The 23394-nt window shown below is 36.6% G+C and overlaps 1 pseudogene; it reads left to right on the top strand.

Annotated features, from left to right (window-relative positions):
• LOC115506054 overlaps positions 1 to 21477 on the top strand; it is a 41741-nt pseudogene extending 20264 nt beyond the window's left edge.
• The last annotated feature ends 1917 nt before the right edge of the window (positions 21478 to 23394 follow it).

Below are 23394 nucleotides of genomic sequence, written 5' to 3'. Positions count from 1 at the left end.
AGAGACTTCATATTATGGGGAAACAGACTTTACTAAAATAGTTCAGGAACGTCCACAAACAAACAAGCAAGCAAACAGCAACAATAAAAAGCCCTTAAGAGGAGGGCAGATAGGATCTCGAGTTGCTACAGCATACTACTGAAAATTATGAGACAAGCAAAGAAATGGGGAAGTGTGACCTACACATGGAAACAAAAGCAGGCAATAGGAACTAATTGTGAGAGGGTCTGGTTGTCAGACTTAACAAAGACTTCAAAGCAGTCATCATAAATACGTTCAAAGAACTGAAGGAAATCACCCTTAAGTAAATGAAGGCATCATTACAAGGTCTCATCAAATAGAGAATATCAACAAAGTGAAAGAAACTTAAAAAGAACCAAATGGAAATTCTGGAGTTGACAAGATCACTGAAACAAAAAATTCTCTAAAAATTCTCAACAATAGATTTAAACAGACAAAAGAATCAATTAGCTTGAAAATGCTCCCTCGAAGGACATTATGTTAAGTGAAATAAGTCAAACAGAGAAAAACAAATACTGTGTGATCTAACTTATATGTGGAATCTGGGGGAAAAATAAAAATCTCATAGATACAGAGATTAATTGCTGGTTGCCGGAGGTGGGTGTTGGGAGTGGGAGAGATGGGTGAAGGTGATCAAAAGGTACAAAGTTCCACTTATAAAATAAATAAGCCCTGGGGAGATACTGTACAGCATGATAACTACAGCAAATACTGTATTGTGTGTTTGAAAGTTGCTAAAACAGATCTTAAAAGTTCTCATCAATAAGGAAAAAAAATTGTTAACTATGTATACTGATGGATGTTAACTAGACTTATTGTGGTAGTCATTTCACAATATATATGTATATAGAATCATTATGTTATTCATTTAAAAATAATATATGTCAATTATATCTCCTTTAAAAAAAATAGCATGGCAAGGTTTGAGTGTTGGTAACTGGTAAGATAACTAATTTAAGGGATATTTCATTGCTGCTGTGTACAGGACTTGGCATCTGATAGGAATAGAAATATTAACTTATAGTTATCCAATATATCCAATATAAAGACCTTTTCACAATGAAAATAACAATAAAATAAAGTTCTCAAATCAGTGAGCTAACTTTCTATCTTAAAATACTAGAAAAAGAAGGAAAAAAATTAAACCTAAAGCAAACAGAAGGGAAGAAATAATAAAAATTAGAGTGTTAATTAATGAAATGGAGAATAGAAGTATAATAGAGAAAATCAATGAAATTAAAAAGTGGTTCTTTGAAAAGATCCACAAAATTGACCACCTTTAGTTGGACTCAACGGAGGCATGAAAGAGGGGACATTACTACTAACCTTACAGAAAGAAAGGATTATAAAGTAATACTATGAATAATTATATGCCAATAAATTAGTTAACTTTGATGAAATAGAAAAATTCCTGAAAAATAAAAACAAAATATTGAAGTTTAAAGAAATAAGAAACCTGAATTAGCCTTCAACAGGTAAAGGGATTGAATAAAAATTGGGGATCTCCAAGACCACTTTAAGGATTAGTGATTCACTAAGAGGACTTACAGGACTCAGCATATGATTGTATCCGTGGCTATGAGGATATCACGGCTAGTGAGAGGATACCAAACATAATCAGCAAAGGGAAAAAGTACATGTGGCAAAGTCCAAGGAAAACAAGGCATAAGTTTCCAAGGGTCATCTCTCACGGAAGTCACAAAGTGCATGCTTAATTCTCCCAATAAAAAGTTGTGACAACGCACATGAAATGCTGATTAATGAAAGCTCAAGAGAGACTCAACATCCTGGGACTGGCCATTTAGACAGCATCTGCCTAGTACATATCAAAATTCTAGACTCCCAGAAGAAATGCAGGTGTTCAGCATAAACCACATTGTGTGCACAAATAGGTAAAGCAGAGTGAGCCACTCTTTATCAATTCTGGGAATGGTGGGAACCCTCCCCAAATCCAAGTTCCCAGATACCAGCCAAAGGCTATAAATTAGCCTTTCTAAGGATCTTAATTCTGCTATCTTAACTTTTTTCTGAACAATTGGAAATTTTCTAATTTCTGCACAATTAAAAATTTTAAAACTTTCTACAAAGTGAAGTCAATATCCAGTCTCCTCCCACCAACTGGTGAATTCTACCAAGCACTAAAAATAAATAGATAGATAGATAGATAGATAGATAAAACATTAATAACAAATTTTCACAAACTCTTCCAAAAAAGAGGAGACAACATGTCCCAGTACATTAGGTTAGGACCTAATAAGGTTACTTTGATATCAAACCTATAAAAACACATCACAAGAACAGAAATCATCAATTAACTCTCTAGTGAATAAACATGCAAAAATTCTCCAAAAAATCCTTTGAGTCGAGTCTTACTATTTGCAGAAGTTATGTTCTATAGAGTCACTGAGAACCCTGAATAAGTGCATAGTGAGCCATTGCTCATAAGAGAAATACAGGGTTAGGTTCTCAAGAGCCTCTGGTCACAACATTTTCATCAATTGATCAATAATAGCTTTGTTTTATGTGTGTTTGTGTTTAAAGGCACTTTATTTAATATATATTGCTGACTCATTAACGTTGAACTCGTGGCCAACAGCACTATAACTCATGCCTGAATAAACCTTATCTAACAAACATTTTCTATGTAAGCCACATCACAACCTTCCTGCACTTAGAAGCTTTAGATAGCATTTGAGAACTAATATTGGAAGCCATTTTAAACACCAAATCATCAACAAATGCATGGCACAAATGCATGGAAAATATGACACTAAATAGGCCACAAAAGGATACTTGTTTAAAATATGAAAGATGAAATAGAAAGCAGAATATTGTCTTTTTCAGGGTGCCTGGGTGACTCAGTCCGTTGAGCATCTGACTTTGGCTCAGGTCATGATCTCACAGTTGGTGGGTTTGAGCCCCACATTGGGATCTGTGCTGACAGCTCGGAGCCTGGAGCCTGTTTTGGATTCTGTGTGTCCCTCTCTTTCTACCCCTCCCCCACTTGCTTGTCCGCATTCCCTCTCTCTCTCTCTCTCTCTCTCTCTCTCTCTCTCTCTCTCAAAAATAAATTTAAAAAAAGAAAAGAATATTGTCTTTTTCAACTTCAACTTGAAATGTGCACATTGGTTAACAAAATTTTCAGTGCTCTGTGTATGTTCACAAATGACCACAAAAGTGCCACAAACATTGATTTGGGGTTACAAGTAGATTTTAGTGAGTAAGTGAATTTGCAAATATGGAAACTGCAAATAATGAGGATTGATTGTACCAGCAAATAGATTCTAGCAACACATAAAAAGGATTATACAACATGAGTAAGTGGGATTTATCTCAGGAATGCAAGTTGGTTTAACCTCTGAAAATCAATTAATATAATACATCATATTAATAGAAAATAGTACAAAAGCCAGATAATCATCTCAATAGTTTCAGAAAAATCATTTGACAAAACCCACATCCTTTCATGATAAAAACACTCAATGCACTGAAAATGGGAGGGAGTTTATTCAACCTTACAAAAGCACCTACAGAAAGCTACCATTATACTTAATAATAAAATACTGAAGAATTCTCCCTAAGGTTGGAAGCAAGAATATGTCCTGTCTCAGCCCATTTATTCAACATTGTACTGAAGTTTCTAGCCAGGTCAATTAGGCAAGAAAATGAAATAAAAGGCATCCAGATTAGAAAAGAAAACTAAGATTAACTCTTTAATCTTACAGGTGACATGATCTTATATATGGAAAATCATAAGGAAGCAGCTAAAAATATTATTAGAACTAATAAGTGAATTCTAGATACTTTCAGAATTCACATCATATACAAAATCACTTATGCTTCCATACACTAGAAATGAACAATCAAAAAATGAAATTAAGAAAAAACAATTCCATTTATCATGTCATCAAAATGAATGAAATATTTAGAAATAATTTTTTTTTAATTTTTTACCATTTATTTATTTTCAAGAGACAGGGAAAGACAGAACATCAGCAGGGGAGGGTCAGAGAGAGAGGGAGACACAGAATCTGAAGCAGGCTCCAGGCTCTGAGCTGTCAGCATAGAGCCTGATGCAAGGGAAAAACCCACAAACCATGAGATCATGACCTGAGCTGAAATCAGATGCTTAACCAACTGAGCCACCCAGGCACCCCAGGAATAAACTTTTAAAATAAAGACAGAACATATACTCTGAAAGTAAAAAACACTGTTGAAAGAAACTAAGATCTTTATTTAGATTTGAATTTATTTATTCAAAGACATTCTGAGTTCCTGGATCAGAAAACTTAATATTGGTAAAATGGCAATATTCCCCAAATTGTTCTACAGATTCAATGTACTCCACTGAAAACCTCAGCAGTATTCTTTTTTAGAAATTGACAAGCTGTTCTTAAAATTCATGTAAAAATTCATGGTACCCAAAATAGGCAAAAGTCGTGAAATGGAAGAACAAAGTTGGAAGATACACTTCACAATTTCAACAAAGCTATAGTTATCAAGAGGGTGAGGTACTGGAATCAGGGTGGACACAAAAACCAATGCAACAGAATTGAGAATCCAGAGATAAACTCTCACATGAACAGTTTAGTTAATTTTGGACGAAGGTACCAAGACAGTCCAATCGTGAAAGAATAGTCTTGTTGGCAAATGGTGTTGGGATAACCGAGTATTCGTGTGCAAAATAATAAAGCTGGAGCACTGCCTCACACCATACAAAGGTATCATAAACCTCAATGTAAGAGTTACAACTTAGAAGAAAATACAGGAGTAATCTTCAGGAACGTCGGCTAGCCAAAGTCTTCCTAAATATGACATGAAAGCAAAAGTGAGAAGAGAAAAATAGATAAACTAGACTTCATTCAATTAAATCGTTTTTGTATTTCAAAGAAGAGCACCAAGAAAAATAAAAGGCAGTTCACAGAACAAGAGAACATATTACCATAATACATTTGATAAGGGATTTGTATCCAGAGTATGCAAAGAAATGTACAACTCAGTAGTAGAAAAATAAATAACCCACAATTTTTAAATGGGCAAAAGATCTGAATAGCTGTTTCTCCAAAGAAGATATACAAATGACCAAATAAACACAATGATAGTCCTTCAACACCATTAGTCATTAGGAAAATACAGATCAAGGCCATAATGAGATATCAATTCACACACACTAAGATGGCTAAAATTAAAAAGACATATTTTGACAAATTTGGCAAGGGAATGAAACATTGGAACTCTCATACACTGCTGGTTGGAATGTATAATGTTGCATCCAACTCTGGGAATTAGGCTGGCAGTTCCTCAAAATGTTCCTCTAAACATAGTCACCATAAGACCTAGCATTTCAACTCTTAGGTATATACCAAGAGAAATGAAAACATATGTCCATGCAAAAACTTGTACACAAACACTCCTAAAAGCATTACTCATTTTAGCACAAAAGTGGAAACAACCCAAAGGTCTATCAACTGATGAGTGGATAAATAAATATGGCATCTCTATATAATGGAATATTACTTGGTAATAAAAGACCAAAAAACTGATTCATGCTACAGGACGGATGAACATTAAAAACAAGCCTAATGAAGGACATCAGTCACTAAAGACCACATATTGTATGATTTCTGTAAAATGCCCAAATCTGTAGAGACAGGTCAGCAGTTGTGTTCAACTGAGGTATTAGAGAGAAACGAGAAGCTGCTGTTAATGAGAACAGGTGTTTATTTAGGGGTGATGAAATGTTTTACAGTTGGTTTTGGTGATGGTTGTAAAATTCTGTGAATATACTAAAAACCATCGAATGATGTACTTCAAATGCACTAGGTGTATGAGATATGAGTTCTGTCTCAAAAAAGCTGTTACCTATATATTAGAAAAAGCAGATAACTTTTTTTATATCCATCCATGCCAAAGTCTAACAATAGTGCTAGCCCCTAGTGCACGCTCTAATCACCCTTACGTAGATTACTATGAATAATCTACTACAGAAACTGTTTCCAGTTTTGATGAGCCAGCTGTCGCAATATTAATTTTATTAAAATACTATTTTCACTAAATCACTCCCTTGCTCTATATCAATAAATCTCTAATCTCTGCAGTCTGCCATGTAAGACCCATAATCAACTGGCCAGTGTTACCCATTGTGTTAGGCAAAATAACAAGCCTCTCAAAGATAGATGTCCATAGCCTAAATCCCAAAACCTTTAAATATGTTACTTTACATGGCAAAAGAGACTGTGCGGACATGATTAAATTAAAGTTCTTGAGATGTAGAGATTATCCAGGATTATCCAGTTGGGCCCAATGTAATCACAAGCGTCCTTCTAAGTGAAAGAAGGAAGCAGGAGAGTCAGAGAAAAGGTGCCACAAAGGGAACAGAGGTCAAAGTGATGTGTGCCACAATCTAAGGAATGTGGGCAGCCTCTAGAAGCAAAAGTTGCAAGGAAACAGTTCTCCCCTAGAGCCTCCAGAAGGAATGCAACCCTGCTGACCCATGTTTTTTTACTATGACATCCAGAGCAGTAAGATAATAAATTCGTATTGTTTTAAGCCAATTGGTGGCAATTTGTTACAACTGTGATAGGAAATGAAATGAATACACCCATGCAGTCATATCACTATGATTTTTTTGCTCTTTTCACATCTCTGATTTGAATAATACTTCTCTACTTAGCTGGAAATCCCTTTCTTTCCCTCACTGCTGACACAGGAAGTCCTGCCTGAATACGAATACCCTCAAGAAGTTCCCCCCCCCACCCCCCACTAACTCCATCCTCAGGTCATTTTAATTCTGACTGGAGATTTCTTTAGAATGTACTTACGCCATCTACATATTACTAGCATCTGAATTACGTATGACAATCATTTGATTTTAAGTTAGACATGGAAGGCACGTGGCACATTATATGGAAACAAAGCAGTGAAGTGTTAGGGTGCTGACGGCTCAACTTTTTCCAAAAAAAGCCCTGATTTATAGTGTTTGCTGATTACTCCCAACAAGACTGATTTCTATCATCATATTATACACCTTAAAACTTACATAATGTTATATGTCAGTTATATCTTGATAGAGCTGGAAAAAAAGTGAAAGACTGATTTCAAGCCACCAATGGCTTGACCACTAGATCACAAAATCCCTGACTATTTAATAATGTCTTTAGTGAGCTAGTTCATGCCTCTGGTATAAGGCATCAGATATTTCTCTTAGTTCTTTCTTTCCAATCTATGGTTATAAATGTATTCTCAAGTACACAAATATGCCTATTTTTTTTTTGCTATATGTCTAGTAGTATTTAACAAATATTTCTGAGTCTTTGAATTTAATTTACTTACTTACTAGGTGAGGACTCCCTTACCAGTGGGGAGGTCTTTTCCCTACCATTAACATGCATTGGTATTCAGGATAATACCTTACGCTACTGGAGAGGGGATTTCTCTCCTCATCCCAGCCCCTATCACATCTTTTACACAGTTGCAGAAATGTTTTTAGTCAATAAAGAAAACTTTTAACAGTCATTAAGTTTAAAAGTAAAAAAAAAATGAGGTTAAAAGTCTCGAGCTCCCAATTATCAGCTTCATGAATAGAACCTTGTCATTTATCATCAGTTGAGAGGAAATCAGGGGTTCTGTAGCTGTGCAGAGCCTTGGTACCACCCACTGCAGGCCATAGTTCTTTCCCAGTGTGTGTCTTCTTTATTATGTCCCCCACTGATGTGATTCTTGTTCCTTCACCGGACAAATACTTATGGACTCTCAAGAATTCTCAAAATAGGAACCAGAGATATTTTTTAGGGACAACTGGGCACTTACTCTGCTTTTCCACTCCTGCTCCTCACCTCCACTGTATTAGTTTTCTAGTGTGTCACAATAACCACAAAATTATTAGCTTAAGACAACATCCATTTATCACTGTATAAATCTGTTGGTTGAGCTTTATGGTATCACAAGGCTAGAATCAAGGTGTTGGATAAACTGAGTTCTCATGGAGGAGGCTTAAAGAAAAATCCAGTCCCAATATCATTTCTGTTATTAGTACAATATAGTTCTTGCAGTTATAGGACTGAGTTTCTGTCTTCTTGCTGGCTCCCAGCTGTCTGGGGCTGATCTAAGATGCTAGACATCATCAAAATTCCTTGTCACATGGTTTCTCCATCTTTGAGTAAGTAATGGTGTGTCAACTCCTTATACATCCAATCTCTGACTTCCTCTTCTACAACCAGATGAAGACAACTCTTGGCTTTTAAAGGACTTGTGATTAGCTAAGTCTCACACAGAAATCTCTTTAAGGTCAACTGTGGCATTTAAGAGAAGCTCATCACAAAAATAAAATTCATCATATTCACAGTCCTAGGGATTATTCAGGACTCACACACATGAGAAAGGAAGACAGAAAGTTTTGAAAGCCATCCCCACCATGGTCTTTCTGATGCTGACTTTGGTTCAAGAACAGGAGAAATTGATGCGGTAAATATAAAGACAAACGTAGATTATTAGCATAAATTCTTACGGAATGGAGCCTCCCAAATCCAAGATCCTACTCTGGGCCAGAAACTATGTGCTGCTTTTAGAGTCTCAATAAGCCATGGGAAGCTACACTGGTAAGTGAGATATACACAACATAACCACACCAATTTTTATAAAATCTCATTTATATGGATAAGTAAATCAGGATCTTAATTTGTTTCAGGACGGCAGGGGGTTTCTGGTCTGGAACACCAGAAGCATTACTTCCCTTGGTGTCAAAAGTGAGATGAGACACCCTGTAAAGACAGAAATAGATGTTTTCATGACGCTTGCAGTCTAGTAAGAAATATACATAAGAAAATAGATGATAAAGAGAAAGCATGCTGACTATATCCTAGACAAAGGGAGCAATTTATGCAAGTGTCCAAAGAAGAAAAAAAGGGTATAGTGCATTGGAGGAACTGCAAGTTATCTCAGTAAGATTGGAAGGTGAAGGAGGAATGGAAACAGCGGCTCAGAGGTGAAACTGGAGAAGCAGTTAAGTGAAAGTTCATGGAGAGCCAAATACACCACGTAAAGGTAATCGATCCTAAAATTAATTGGGAGTTCAGCAATCCCATGAATAGAAATTTATTCTAAGGAGATAATAAATCAATAAAGATTCATGGATCAGGATATTTACTACAGCATAATATAAAGGCCACCCATGCTCCTGTGCCCATGGAAATAAACTCAGTGTTCATTAAAAGGGGATTGATAAAAAATAACGGATGGAGTTGGCCACCTTAAAAATGATGATACACACTCCACTCATTGACATGGAATAACACTGTATTAAGAATAAGAATATGAAGGAGTAAGAGAATAGCATAAGTACTCATTATGCTCCAGGCAGCGAGATCAGCTTTTATCAAGTATTATTTCCAATCCCCTCAACAATCCAATGAGGTAAAAACTGCAATTGTTCCTATTTTACAAAAGAGGTAACTGAAGTACAAGTGGTTAGATAACCTGCCTAAGTCCATACACTTATTTAGAAGCAGAACCAGGCATAAAACACAGGCAGGGGCAGTATTTTTCTGTTTCTACCTTGAATTCTGAAAAATAATAAAATACAAGGGAAAAAGGTAGAGAAGGAGTGGGAGAGGATAAGGAAAAGGAGAGAGAGACACAGAGAGACAGAAACAGACAATGAATAATGATGACCAGAAAATCGTAAGGGGCGCCTGGGTGGCTCAGTCCGTGAAGTGTCAGATTCTTGATTTTAGCTCGGGTCATGATCTCATCATGGTTGGTGAGATCGAGCCCTGAGTCGGGCTCTGTGCCAGGAGCACACAGCCCGCTTCAGATTTTCTCTTTTTGTTTCTGCCCCACTCATGCTCTTTCTCTCTCAAAATTAATAAACTTAAATAGGAAGAAAATCTTAAGAGCAGTTATCTCTGAGTTGTAAGATTTTAGGTAATTTTTTCCTTCCTTACAATTTTTTGAGTTTGTATTCTCACAGAGAGTGATTTGATTTTTTTTAATTAATAGACTCTTTAAAAAGCTCAATTTTCAGTTTACACATAAACTGAACAAAAAGTATGGAGTTCCAATATGCCTCTCTCCTCCCTCACACATTTTTCTCTATTATTAAAACCTTGCATTAGTATGGTACATTTCTTATAATTGATGAGCCAATATTGACACACTATTATTAACTAAATTCTAGAGTTTACATTAGTGTTCACTCTTTGTGTTGTACATTCTGTGGGTTTTGACAAATGAATAATGTCATGTATCATCATTACATTATCACACAGAATAATTTTTCTTCCCTAAAAATTCAAAATAAACTCTGAAAGGCAAATAATCATCACATATATAAAGGATTTACGGTGAGTGTATGAGACAAGTTTAGTCCAATTTCCCTGAGTCTAGTCCTCTCTCTCATACGGGGATATGCTCTCATGTTGCAGGGAAAGGTCCTATATAAGTTGTTTCTCTCTTTGCATTGTTCTTTAGACTCAAGCTCGGGTTTTACTTCTATGGTATCATTTGTCTTCCTCCTAAATTCCATGGTAGTGTCAGCCCATGGAAGCCTGGATGACTGAGTTCAAGAAGTTGTATTCTTTATGATGGCCAAATCAAGCACAGGAAGAGCAAAGCTCTGCAATGCCCCAAATCTTCTTGATATGGATGCCCACACAAATCAACAGACTTTATATAGGTCTTAAGAAAGAATTAAAACTCAACATCCGTCACCAGTTTTAGGTTTCTGTACTTTCTCTTTGGTTTATCTGTAAACCTAAAACTGCTCTTTTACTGAAGGATAAATGTTACTGTGTAACATTTTGATTCATGGCTGAAAGAAGGGACCCATGTAAGAATCACTGAAGTGTTTCCTTGTTTGTCTGATTTATTAGGTAGTTTTAGGGAAGGAGAAATATAGTTTCCTCTATTTACATTTATATATCTTATGTTGTGGGTTCTTTGTATTTGGATACTATGTTTATAATGTTATTATTTATGACGTTGTCTTTGTGAAAATATTAGAATATTTATCAGAATTGTATCTTTACAAAAAATGTTCATGTTGCTCTTCACTGAATGCCAGTGAGATTTGAATTTTTGTCTACATCTCCTGAGAGCGATTTGCCAGTTTTAGATTTTATGAATGAGAATTTGATGTGTAGTTACCTGTTTTTTAAAATCAGCTTTAGCTTAATCCCTTGGAATTGTTTTCTCTTTTTACACTGTGGGTGATTTAGGGCGTTCAAGTAAATGAACTGAAGTAGTTGTGGAATTGGGTCAAATAGAGACTAATACATGGTAGTGAACATTAAGGGGATGAACAAAGAATAAATCTATAGTAACAATAAATACATACCATAATTCAGGCATATTATCAAAGTAAAAACTATATGCATTTGAAGCAAATTTCTCACTTTAAGTAGTGAAGACTTGAGGGCTACAATGTGTTGAAGGTGTGTTTTGTAAAATTAGTACACCTTCAATGAATGCTGCAACTCAAATGGAAAAGGTCATCATAAGATGGGTTCTTAATTAATTAAACAAGAGACAAAAACATGCTATCACTTTTAAAAGTTATGATAATAATCTTACAATAATAACCTTATGATAATAACCTTATCCTAACAATTTGTTTTAACCCGATAGCTGTAAACTTCATTGATACATCATGTAGCAGCTGCAATATATTTGCTAGTGGAGAATGTGTCTAAAAGGAAACGTGAGCAAATTCATTGAGGACTTTATAAACAGAAAAAGGAGAGAAAATTAGGAGCAAATAAAGGGTGCACCAAATTTACCTATAAATCGGATCTGGAAAAAAAAATTGTCTTGAATATGGCTTCTGAACTATCACTGGCCACTTTTTGCCCCTTTTCAGCTGCTTCCCAGTGATTCCCAGAGCAATAGTTAAGTTCATAATTATCTCCTGAACTAGAGGCATCTCTACCCAGTAACATATGGTACAACATTTCCACTCACATCCCCAGTGGGACTTCAGACTCAACAGGATCCAAACCAATCTTTTTATCTCTTCTCTGCCTTACTTTGATCCAGATTTCCTCCTGGTTCTGCATTCTCTTTCTTGGAATGTTATAGCAGCATTGACCCATTTGCACAAGCTGGAAACAGAGAGGTTATCTTGCATTCCTCCTTTTCCCTCTCCTCATCATGAAATTATGACAATGCTGCTTTTATTACATTACACTGGTCTGCCCTGCCTTTATATCCTATCAGCTGACACCTTCTAGCTCAACTACCTGCTCTCCTCTGCACAGATCCTCATTTCATTCTGTATATTCTCCTTTGTTCTATTTCCCCACAGACAATCTTTCATGTACCTTTTCAAAAACCCTTTACTGATTCCTTCCATAGATTGATAAAGACCACATCCCTTTGAACAGAAAGCTACTTGTCATTCCCTCCAACATCCTACCTGTCCAAGGCTCTCCTGAAACCCTACCCACCAGTGTATGTATGGAACTATTTGCCTTTCTTGGAGCACATTATGTTTGGTAATGCCTTTGCGATTTTGTGTAAGTGATTTGCCTTTTCCAGAAGATCCTTTCATTTCTTTCCTTCTGATGAACATTAAACAAGTCTTGGACACCATTCCAATTTGAGCTGATCTTTACATAAGCACAAGTATAAAGCACTGACCATACTGGATTGTAACTGCTTGTTCACGATGTACTACATGGGGGCAGAGACCAGTCTTCCCCTCCCCTGTCCCCAGAAACCCTGATGCCACACAGTTTCCAGCATGAGTAAGGGTGTAGTAATTATTTTTTGAGAGAATAAAATGGTTGCCAAAGCCAGATTCTGAAGGGCTTTGAATATCACAAAAAGGAATTTTATTCTATAGACATAGCTTTGAAGCATAGGAGGGATATAATCAAATCCATGTGTTAGAGAGAAAACTTGGGTAAAGTAATTAATTGATGGACTAAAGATGGGATATATTTGTTGTAGGGTTGGCAGAAATGTCTGGAGGCACAATTATGGATTTACTGGGATATTGGGCTGAAGAGTGGGGATATGATTCATGCAATGTTGTATGCCAGGGCTGAATTACATTTTGAATATACAGTAAGAAAAAAAAATAAGAACTCTTAGTCTGCTTCATATCCTACCCAGTACTGCAATTCAGATATTAGGGAGGAAAGCATGATTAACACATTTTATAGTAATTAAACACATAAAAGACTTAGGCATTTATTTAAAAAAATACTTCTAACTTCTTATAATACCCTACTATGGCTGGATCAATCACAAATTTATGAAACCAAGTTGTACTTGTTTATATTTAAACTCTTGGAGCAATACTTTCCACAGCTTGACACTGTATGTAGAAATTTTCTTAAATTCTTCTACCTAGAGCCTTATGATGATAACATGTTATTCTAGTAGTTGGTGAAACTGTCTATGAAAATAAATAATACATATTAAAAACATTTTTTATAAATTTGTGAAAGAAGACCACCAAATTTTCAATAATGAATTATATTAATGCCCAGAATTTCTGCCAGAAATTCTTTTAACTTCATCTCAATTTTCTTAGAAATGAATTGTTGGATATAATCTACGAAGGTCTTCTGTAAAAATTTAATCTAAACAAATCTCAGATAATCCCATGATGTTCTCCAATATTTTATAACACAACCAAATTAAGAGACCATCCTGTGCTGTTTTATAGAATTCAAACTTCTGAAATATTAAGGCAGAGGTATGGCACATACTTCCATTAGAAAATGGATGGAAATAAGTAAAAGTTGGGCAGAGTCATAAAAATGTTGCTGCTTCATAATATCCAAGTTATTTGTCAGAACATATTTAAAATCCATAAGATTTTTTTCTGTGAAGCAAGTATAATTAGATATATTTCACCTATTTCATACATTTAATGTAAAAGAATGAAAGGATTTCATATAATTCTAAACTTTAATATGAAATTATTATTATCACCACTATCCTCATTTAAGAGAAAAATAGATTGTGGTAAGAAAAGAAAGGTTAAGGTAACACATTAAAAGTAAAGTATGGCCAAAGAAGAAATAATTCTCCTAAATTATATAACCTATGAGTAAATATACTAGAAATAGGGTAACTGCATTTCAAGGGGTCAGCACTGAATCTATTTTATTCCATGAAGGGTTGTTTATGACAATCAATACTGTCACTCATTTTTGATGATCTTTTGTGTCCTCTGTGCCTCACATTAAATGCATCAACATGTTTGATTTTTAATTTAGCCCTGTTAAAGTAATTTAGTTCAACCTTCACTGAGGAAATGCTGTTATTTGCAATGACAGTGAATGCTATTTGGCCTCTTAGGGCAAATGGGACTGTCAGCCACATTGTCAAATTTTGAGTTGACACAGTCAAGGAGCTAGTGAAGAGGGAAAATGGTAGGTTCCAGCTTTTAACAACATTGGGTGGTGGGATGCCAGGGGTACACACTGGTTTTTAGTTAGTTGTTGTCGTTGTTGTTTTAAGTTCATCATCTATCTTTGATTCAGTGAAAGTTTCCACTCTTCTCTTTATCACTGAGGGTCAAAATGTCAGTCATTTTTTATTCTTCTGTCTTCCATAGCACCCATCCCAAATCATGTCAACCCACATTTTATGTCTAATCCAAATGTCCTCGTCCTAATTCAAACTTTTGTCACTTAACAATTGTGTAGTTTCAATGGCATCATAACTGATCCCTCACCTTTACTTTCTATGTGAGCCAAGCCACCAAATAGATTACCACTATGTTAATTTCTTAAGAAGTCTCATTCCCAACCATGTCTCCCCCAGATTTTTAGTGTCTTATATGATCTACAAACTAATGTCAAAAATTCTTTGCCTAATACCTATGTTTTTTTCATAATTTGCTCAAGCTTTTTGTCTTCCTTAACCTGTGTTCCTTGAGACACATGGGACTTATTGGTTATATCTATCACTAACTTCCATTGGCTATTGATAATACAGGATACATAGAAAAAATAACTCCTCATGCTAGAAAAATCAATCTATATTTTCTAGTAACTAAAAGAACAAGTGTGTGTGTGTGTGTGTGTGTGTGTGTGTGTGTGCACTAGTCTATAAAAGTAATTTAAAAATTCAAACAATTCAGGAATCTCTAAATATTGCTAAACTTTATAAAAGTTGGACATTATTTATTTAGTTGTTTATTGTCTGTCTACTGCTTCTCATTCCACTAAAATATAAACTCCACAAGAACCAATGTCTTGGCTCTCTTGTTTACCACTGTATCCTTAATCTCTAGAATAGAGCTCAGAGTCTAGTAAACATTCAATAAATAGCTGTTGCATAAATGAATGTATCCCCAGTACTTGGCAGAATGCATGGTGTTTAGTAAGCAATCAAGAAATATTGATTAAATGTAAAAAACAATAAATGACAAACATTAAGAATTAGCATGGTAAGGTCAAAGGTAGGAATATGCATGAATATTTCCAATACACTTTTAAGGACCCCTTAGAACTACTACTATAAATTTTGGAGTTAGCATTTGACTCAAGGCACTGTTTCTTAGGGAACAAATACTCAGGCACCATTAGGGCATGCAAAGTCACAGGGCAATGTAGCTGCACATGACCCTCAGCAGATCAGCTCTCTCTGGCTAGGATTCAAAGTAACCGGTTGGGTTGAAAGAGAGAACAGGGAGGGAAGGTGAATGGAAGATTCAGAGAACAAACAAAAAGGTAGGACCTATTATGTAATTTCAGCTCAGTGAAAAATGAAAATCTCTTGTTCAAAAAAAAAAATATATATATATATGTATGTCATTAAAGGTAATAAAATATAAAACGTGTCCCTTTCTCTGTGGTTTCTTTCTTGACCTCTCACATTGCTTTTATTTGCTATTTAATGTCACCCTCATTTGCCATAGAAATACTCACCCACAAAGTACAGACCCTTGCAGGAGCCCAGGGACCCCACCTGAACCTGATAGGCATGCAGGCCACCACTTCCAGGATGCCTACCTAAAGCCATCTGACAGACCTGCAGACCTGACTGCACAGGGAAGTCAACCTCCCCTTCTCACCACTGATACCCAACATAGACAGGACCTACCGGCATCCTTAGAGATTGGAACTCCTACATCTGTACACACTGTGCCCCTGGACCCTGGACCATGAGTGGCAGGATCAGCACCACTGAGTCACCTACTGGAGCAGGGATGCTGCTGCCATTGCCTGCCCTGAAACATCAGTGGGCACCCTTTATCTCAACCCACTCCAAGTCCTTGCCCAGGCCCCACGGAGCTCAAAGCAAGAAAGAGAAATGAGAGTCTCATATGAGTGGCTGCCCCAGGCAGAGGGCAACAGCAGTCATGGGAGAGGGGCAGGAGGAGGGCCCAGGGCCTGAGGAAGCAGAGGACAAGGAGTTGGGGGCTGGCCTGAGAACCCATCCTGAGGAGGAGCAGAGTGTGTGAGCCAGGCTCTAAGTTCTGGCCATATGCTCCAATGTCCCATATCACTTCACTTACAAGCTGTAAATTTACAGATAAAATTCTCAAGAATTTCAAGACTGGAGAGCAAAGCATTAAACCCCAACAATGGGACCTTCCTGCATGTGTGTGACCATTTCCATGAAGATGGCCTCCAAAGGGAAACCTCCAAAGGGAAACAAAGCCAGGGGCTAGGTCTTTTAGCTCCTGACAGGACAGTGAGGGGTAGAGCACAAAGGTTTATTCTTGTGGGTGATCCACATCACTACAACACATCCAACTGCACTATCTAATCTCCCTGCAGACTTAACATGTGCTGTGGTTTCTGTTTTCTATTGCAGATTAACTTGCTATAGTGCTATGAGACAATGATTTATAAAAAAAAAAAAGGAAAAGAAGCTGGAAAGATAGCAAAGCGTTTGGTTCAGACACTTAAAAATAAAAATAAAAACTAATGAGGGGGCACCTGCGCAGCTCAGTTGGTTAAGTATCCAACTCCAGTTCAGGTCATGATATCATGGTTCATGAATTCGAACCCCACCTGGGGCTCTGGACTGACAGTGTGCATCCTGCTTGAGATTCTCTCTCTCCCTCTCTCTGACACTCCCCCCGCTCCCCACTCATGTGTGCACATGGGCATTCTCTCTCTCTCTGTCTCAATATAAATAAATAAACTTAAAAAGGAAATAAATAAAAATGATGAAGGTAAGTAAAAAGGAGAACAAAGGCAATCTTCCCTGGGAAAGGTAATACTTATTTAAATCATGGTTTTCTGGCTTTGCAAAAGATGCCATATTATATCCATTTAACTATCAAACTAGGTTATGTGATATGAACGAAGCTACTTAAAAGATAGGAAATCTCTCAAATGAGAAGGCATCCTTAATATTTGTTAAGTGCAGTCTGTATACTAGGAACTTGAAAAACATTATATTTAGTTTACACACAACACAATATTTAAAGCAGACATTATCTTCATTTGTCAGTTAAAGATGTGGAATTCAACAGTTACTCTAGGTCAATTATTATTCTGGTCAAGAACAAGTAACTAGTAAGTAGAATGGCAGGAGAGGAGACAGGACAAAAAAAAAATTCATTTTGTACTTAGATTTTCCTCAATAAGCACATAAGTTGCTAGTCCGAAAAAATGTAAAGAAAATTTAGAATGAATACTAATCATCTATTTGTACTGGGCAAGTTACATTTATGAAGACACAAAGCAGGTAATGCACAAATTCATTAGACCACTCTTATATTACTCATCATTCTTTTTTTCCCTCACAAATCACTAAAGAGAATGTTATGGAAAGAAAGTAAATCTCTTTTAGATCAATATATTGTATCTTATATAGTCATATATGCATAATATAAACACATTGCTCATAGCAGGAAGTAAGGGTAGAGCTGGTCATTATACTTTTCTTTGCAAATGTATTCCACACATATATTTTACCAAACATTCTAAATAGCTCATAATCGAGAATTCTGAAAGTGCTTTAATTTATAATTTTCCTATATTTGTACATTCGCCAGGGAATTTGTCCCATTTTTAAATATTTAATTAGCACTCCTTGACTCCTGGCTTTTTCTACCTAAATTTATTTAAAGATCTTTAGAATCTGTGTGTGTGTAATACAGGAATATTACATTAATAATTCTAGTCAAATTGAGAATATATTAATTCTTTTTTTTTTCAAGAAATGGTCCATTTTCAAAAACTCTTCCTCAGTTACAGTTCTGAAGAGATGACATATTGGTTCAATTACAGCAAAATTTGTTAAAGATATATAAGTATATATATCAAGTATATAATATTTGAGCTGAAAACGCAAGTCATATAAGAGATTTTTATTAATTTGAAAATATTTAAAAATCTATAGTTTGCCTAAAATTCCAAATGGAATATTTTGAAGAAGAATGCATTTTTACAAATAAAATCTCAGTATATTTTCAAAAACTCTGAAAAAAAGTTTGTCTTGAAAAGATGTTAAGACTTCTGGGGCAAATGGTCAAAACATTACCTTATGTAAGACATATTAATCACAGGGGAGCCTGGGTGGCTCAGCTGGTTAAGCATCCAAGAGGCTCTTGGTTTCAGCCCAGGTCATGATCTCATGGTTTGTGGGTTTGAGCCCTGCATCAGATCTGTGTTGACAGCACGGAGCCTGCTGGGGATTCTCTCTTTCCCCCTCTCTCTACCCTTCTCCCGCTCACTCTCTCTTTCTCTGTCTCTCTCAAAATAAATAAATAAGCTTAAAAAAAAAACTTAAGATATAACCCTAAAAAATCCTAATTCTAAAATGACAAGTCAAATCTCTATTATGCACTGATTGCCAAATTTGAGTTAATAGATTTCTATTATCAATACTAGGAAATTCAACACTCTCCATTTTAGTGAGAAAAAGCAAATCATCATCGATATGTTAGTATCTATCTATAACATGCTTAATTAACTAAATCTGAGGGGTGTTTGCCACCATTGTTACCTTTTTGCTAGAATAATCCAAGGTATGGTGCTATCTGGTTTCAATATCAATTCTAAAAGCACTAATTTGATTCATTTCTGAGACATAATAATAAAAAAGACATATAAGAAATTGGAGTTGTGTTCATGTAACAGCTCTTAATTACAGCCCCTGTAATTTGATATCTAAGGAATATTGAATGATAGTTCTAAACCAACTATCTGTTGTCTCTTACTCAAAGCATATCATCAGGGTTCCTGAATAAATAGCCATGATAGAAAGGGAATCCCTGTGGCAGAAATTAAGAAATAAAGTACAGGAAGGATTAACCTCCAGCCTCCCGTGCTTTTATCTCTAGCATGCCTCAAAACCAAAGAGAGAATGCCTAACCATTAAAAAAGATTAAAGGTGTTAATTAGACTAAGAGATAGAAACCTATCACCCTTATGTCAGGCAGACCAGACTAAATCTTCTAATGGATTAAAACACTCATACACCCACACCCCTCCCACACACACACAGAGGTTTTTTTTTTTTTTTTTTTTTGTCTTTACTGAAATTCTGCTGATGATGGTCTGATGTACATTTGTGAATAATTTTTGTCGAAGGTGATTAAAAATTGTCGACAATATTTTTATAGAAAAAAGTCATTTCAATTATTCTCATCAAACTTCTTTGTAACATTCAATAGTGAAATTTAACTATATGGGGCTGAGAAGAGTAAGCAAACTTCATAACAATGAAATTCAGAATTGCCAATTCTCACATTTCCTTCACTTGAGCCCATTATGAAGTTAGTATCAGATTATGTAGAGATTCTTTTATTTTTCTTTCAGGAGAAACACAGAATATGTTAGTCACGTACATAACTTATGTGACATCGAGATGGATTTGAAGTCTTTTTTTAATGTTTATTTATTTATTTTGAGAGAGAGAGAGAGAGCAGGGGAGGGGCAGAGAGAGAGAGAGGAAGAGAGAGTCTCCAGCAGGCTCTGTGCTGTTAGTACAGAGCCCAACACAGGGCTCAAAGTCACAAACCTCAGATCATGATCTGAGCCAAAATCAAGAGTCAGATGCTTAACTGCTAACTGACTGAGCAACCCAGGCATCCTGGATTTGAAGTCTTTTAGTGTTAGTTGTCAGAAGAAGATAAAATTATTGTCCAAGATAATAATTACTTTTAAGTAAGTCATTTTGTCTTTTTATGTTTTACCATTTTAAAATTTATACATTTCCATTGTTAAAATATAAGGGAAAACCTCTATTTCACGCAGCATAAAATATGCCTATAACGTTAATTTACTTACACACATATATACATGCATACATATGTATGCATATACATAAATGTGTATATGTCTGTATGCATGTGCATATATGTATATACAACCCACATGTATATGTCTATATGTATGTGTTTGTCTACACACATACATAAATATACACACATGTATTTTAGTTTCTATAGCAGAAGATGAAATATTCTCTATTTTCTCTCTCAAATGTTAAATATTTTCACTTCACTATACTTTAAAGGTAATGTGAAAGATAATGAGGCTAGAAATCAAAATAAGTTATATGAACGCACAACATTTTTTAGACGATTATTTAAAAAAGCATTACTTTAAAAGAACTCTTTGAGCACATCGTAAGGGCCAATAAAACCCAAAACAACAATTGTTGGTAAAGATACTATCTTTATATAAAATGAGCTCCACTAGCTCATCCCGGAGATGGTCTCCAATCCACCAATCCCCAAAAATCAGAGGGACTTCAGCTTTATTTTCAGCAGAGTGTGGACAGTGCAGTGACAATGCTGCCTAAACTGGCCACAGGTCTGGATGGCAATGTGTGATTCACAGGAGTCTCCGATTTTGAGTAGGCATCGGAGTGCAGGACCTTTGACTTGCCAGGCATATCTATACCACGGCTAGCTAGCTTGTTGATCCCCGGACTTCTGAGGCTGTGAGTGCAGTTTGGAAAGTGCGTTATAACCAGCTGGTAGAGAAGATCTTCACCTGCAAGTACGCCAGCGACACCAACCTCCTAACAGAAAGCCTGATTGCAGAGAGTTCCTGGAGACCGCTGAGACACAGCAAGGACTTACAATAGTCTCTGTGAGCTAATGGCAGCTGCCCAGGAAAGTGAACTTAGTGTCTTTTTCTAAACTTTGACTAAACATGAAAGTCGCTTGTACCGAATGGTCTCCGACCAGGACTTTGCATAGGAGGAGCAAGTAGTGCGGGAAAGTTGCACAATGCGGGTGGTGACAGCTGCTTTTGTGACTCTGACTTGAACTTAAGTCATTCCCTGAGCAAGTTGGCCGGAAGCAAAAAGTGGGAGCAGCCACCTGGCTTGTTGGGCCTTAGCGACTTGGAGCTGGCCCAGCAACTTCAGCAAGAGGAGTACATACAGCAACAAGCAATCCAGCCTGTGCCAATGTGAGCCCCGTCACTGCAGGAGAGAGGAGCCCCATCTGTACGCACAGCTGGGGAGAGTTGGCAGCAGCTGAAGCAAGAGGCAGACCGCGTCCTCCTGTGCGCCTGCCCAGTGTGAAGCTGCCCTGCTCCTTCGTTCAGAGGCTATGGCTATTTTGCTTGCTCCCCCAGCTCAACCTGTGAGATATGCAAGGTAACTTATTTATGAACTGTTGGGAATCAGAGCATGCAGCAAATACCAAAGTCAGACTCAGTGACACTCACTGAATGCTTATTACATCGAGGTTTGAGTCACCTCATTCAGTCCCCGCAATATCCCAAGGCAAGAACTGCCATGCCTATCATCTTTTTATAGATGAGGATACTGAGGCACAGAGGAAAGCCGCAGTTCACTCAAGATTGCCCAGCTAGTCAATACAAGAACAGAAATTCTCCCAAGCTTGTCTGATTCTAGATCCCAACCTCCTAACTCCTATAGTGCAGCCTCATCCCCCATAACTTGGGAAGGAAATTGCTAGCTAAATAGAGACGAGTAAATGCCATTATAATGATGTATATTAGATGAGTTAGCAAATTTAGATACTAATTCAACCAAGTATATTGAAAATAGTTTTTGAAATGTTTTAGATCACTTCCCTTATTTCAACTCAAATGATCAAAGAATTTTCACCTAATTATCTTATCAGTACATTGCTGTCATGGCATGGTATGGCACTCTCAACAAGGTGACCAATGAATCAGAATCACTACATGCTTAAAAATAATTATCGTGAGTCTGACAAATTTCTTAACTTATCAGCTTACACGTTTACAGCATCAGGTCAACATTGGATGCAAAATTCAGTCCATTGTTCCCCTCACAAAGATGAAAGACCTATGATCAGAATCCTTGTGCTGTGGAAATTTGATATGCAATATCTCTGCACACTAAGCTAATGGTGGGTTCTATAGAAATGCACTGGCACCCAGATTCTGCTGAACTTTCTCGGGGACAGCTCTCTACCATGGCAGCTACGATGGCTCTGACCGCTAGAATCCAGTAGAACAGGGAGATTTCATCACCCTCGAACTTACTTTCTTACCCTGTGCCTTTTGACTGCTTCAAGGGCTAATGCTCAGCTAGTCAGGCCTTCAAGCCAGTGATCTGACATTTTGAAATAATAATTAAAAGGGAACAGGCACTTTCATTTTAATAAGCTTCCTTCCTCCAGGGAGAACCTCAGCTGATCCAAACCCAAGAGAAATATGCTTGGGTTTCTCTTCTTTTTATCTGTCTCTGACTCTTATACCCATACTTGACATTACACATGAAAATAAAAGCCAAAAAGTATTCACAGTGATTGCAAACATCCTGATTTTCCTGACGGAGGAAGGAAAATAAAATATACCAAGCCTAATAAATCTCTAACCTATGCTTAGTGGATTAATTCTAGTTTAACAATAATACATAGCTGGTAGAATTTTGTTTAACATATATGAAAAAGTGCAGCTCATATGAGCAAAATAGGAGATTTTTTTAAGTGAGCATTGTCTAATGGTATCTGCCCTCCAACTAGCAGCCATCCACTTGAGAGAGTAGCTTCCATTCACTGCTTTCACTTCCTCATTTCCTATTTCTCAAACTGCAACATTTCAGCTCATACATTTACCTTTATTAAGTTTCTTCTCGGAAGCTCATGTTTGTCGGGACATTCATGACATTTGTCAAGAAATCCAGTGACTCATTTTCATTTGTACTTTAATTGGGATTTGACACCTCTGTAGGATCTGACACTGCTGGTAATTCTTGCCTTCTTGATGAACTCTTTTCCCTGGCAGCCGGGCAACCAGGTAGATTTGTTTACATTTGCTTGCTGCCTCTTCCAAGCCTTCATTTTCTCCACCATCCCTTACAGACTTGGCATCTGAGGAATTCTGTCCTCAAATCTGATTGCATCTCATCTCTTCCCTTACATTCCCTGCCTTCTCTCAATCCCAATCGCTGTCTCTGTTTCTCCATCTCCATTCTCCCTAGTTGATCTCATCCTCTCTACAC

This window comes from Lynx canadensis, chromosome F2 (assembly GCF_007474595.2).
Source record: "Lynx canadensis isolate LIC74 chromosome F2, mLynCan4.pri.v2, whole genome shotgun sequence".
Taxonomy (NCBI): domain Eukaryota; kingdom Metazoa; phylum Chordata; class Mammalia; order Carnivora; family Felidae; genus Lynx; species Lynx canadensis.
Note: the sequence above shows the minus strand (reverse complement) of the source record. Positions and strands in the feature narration are given on the sequence as shown.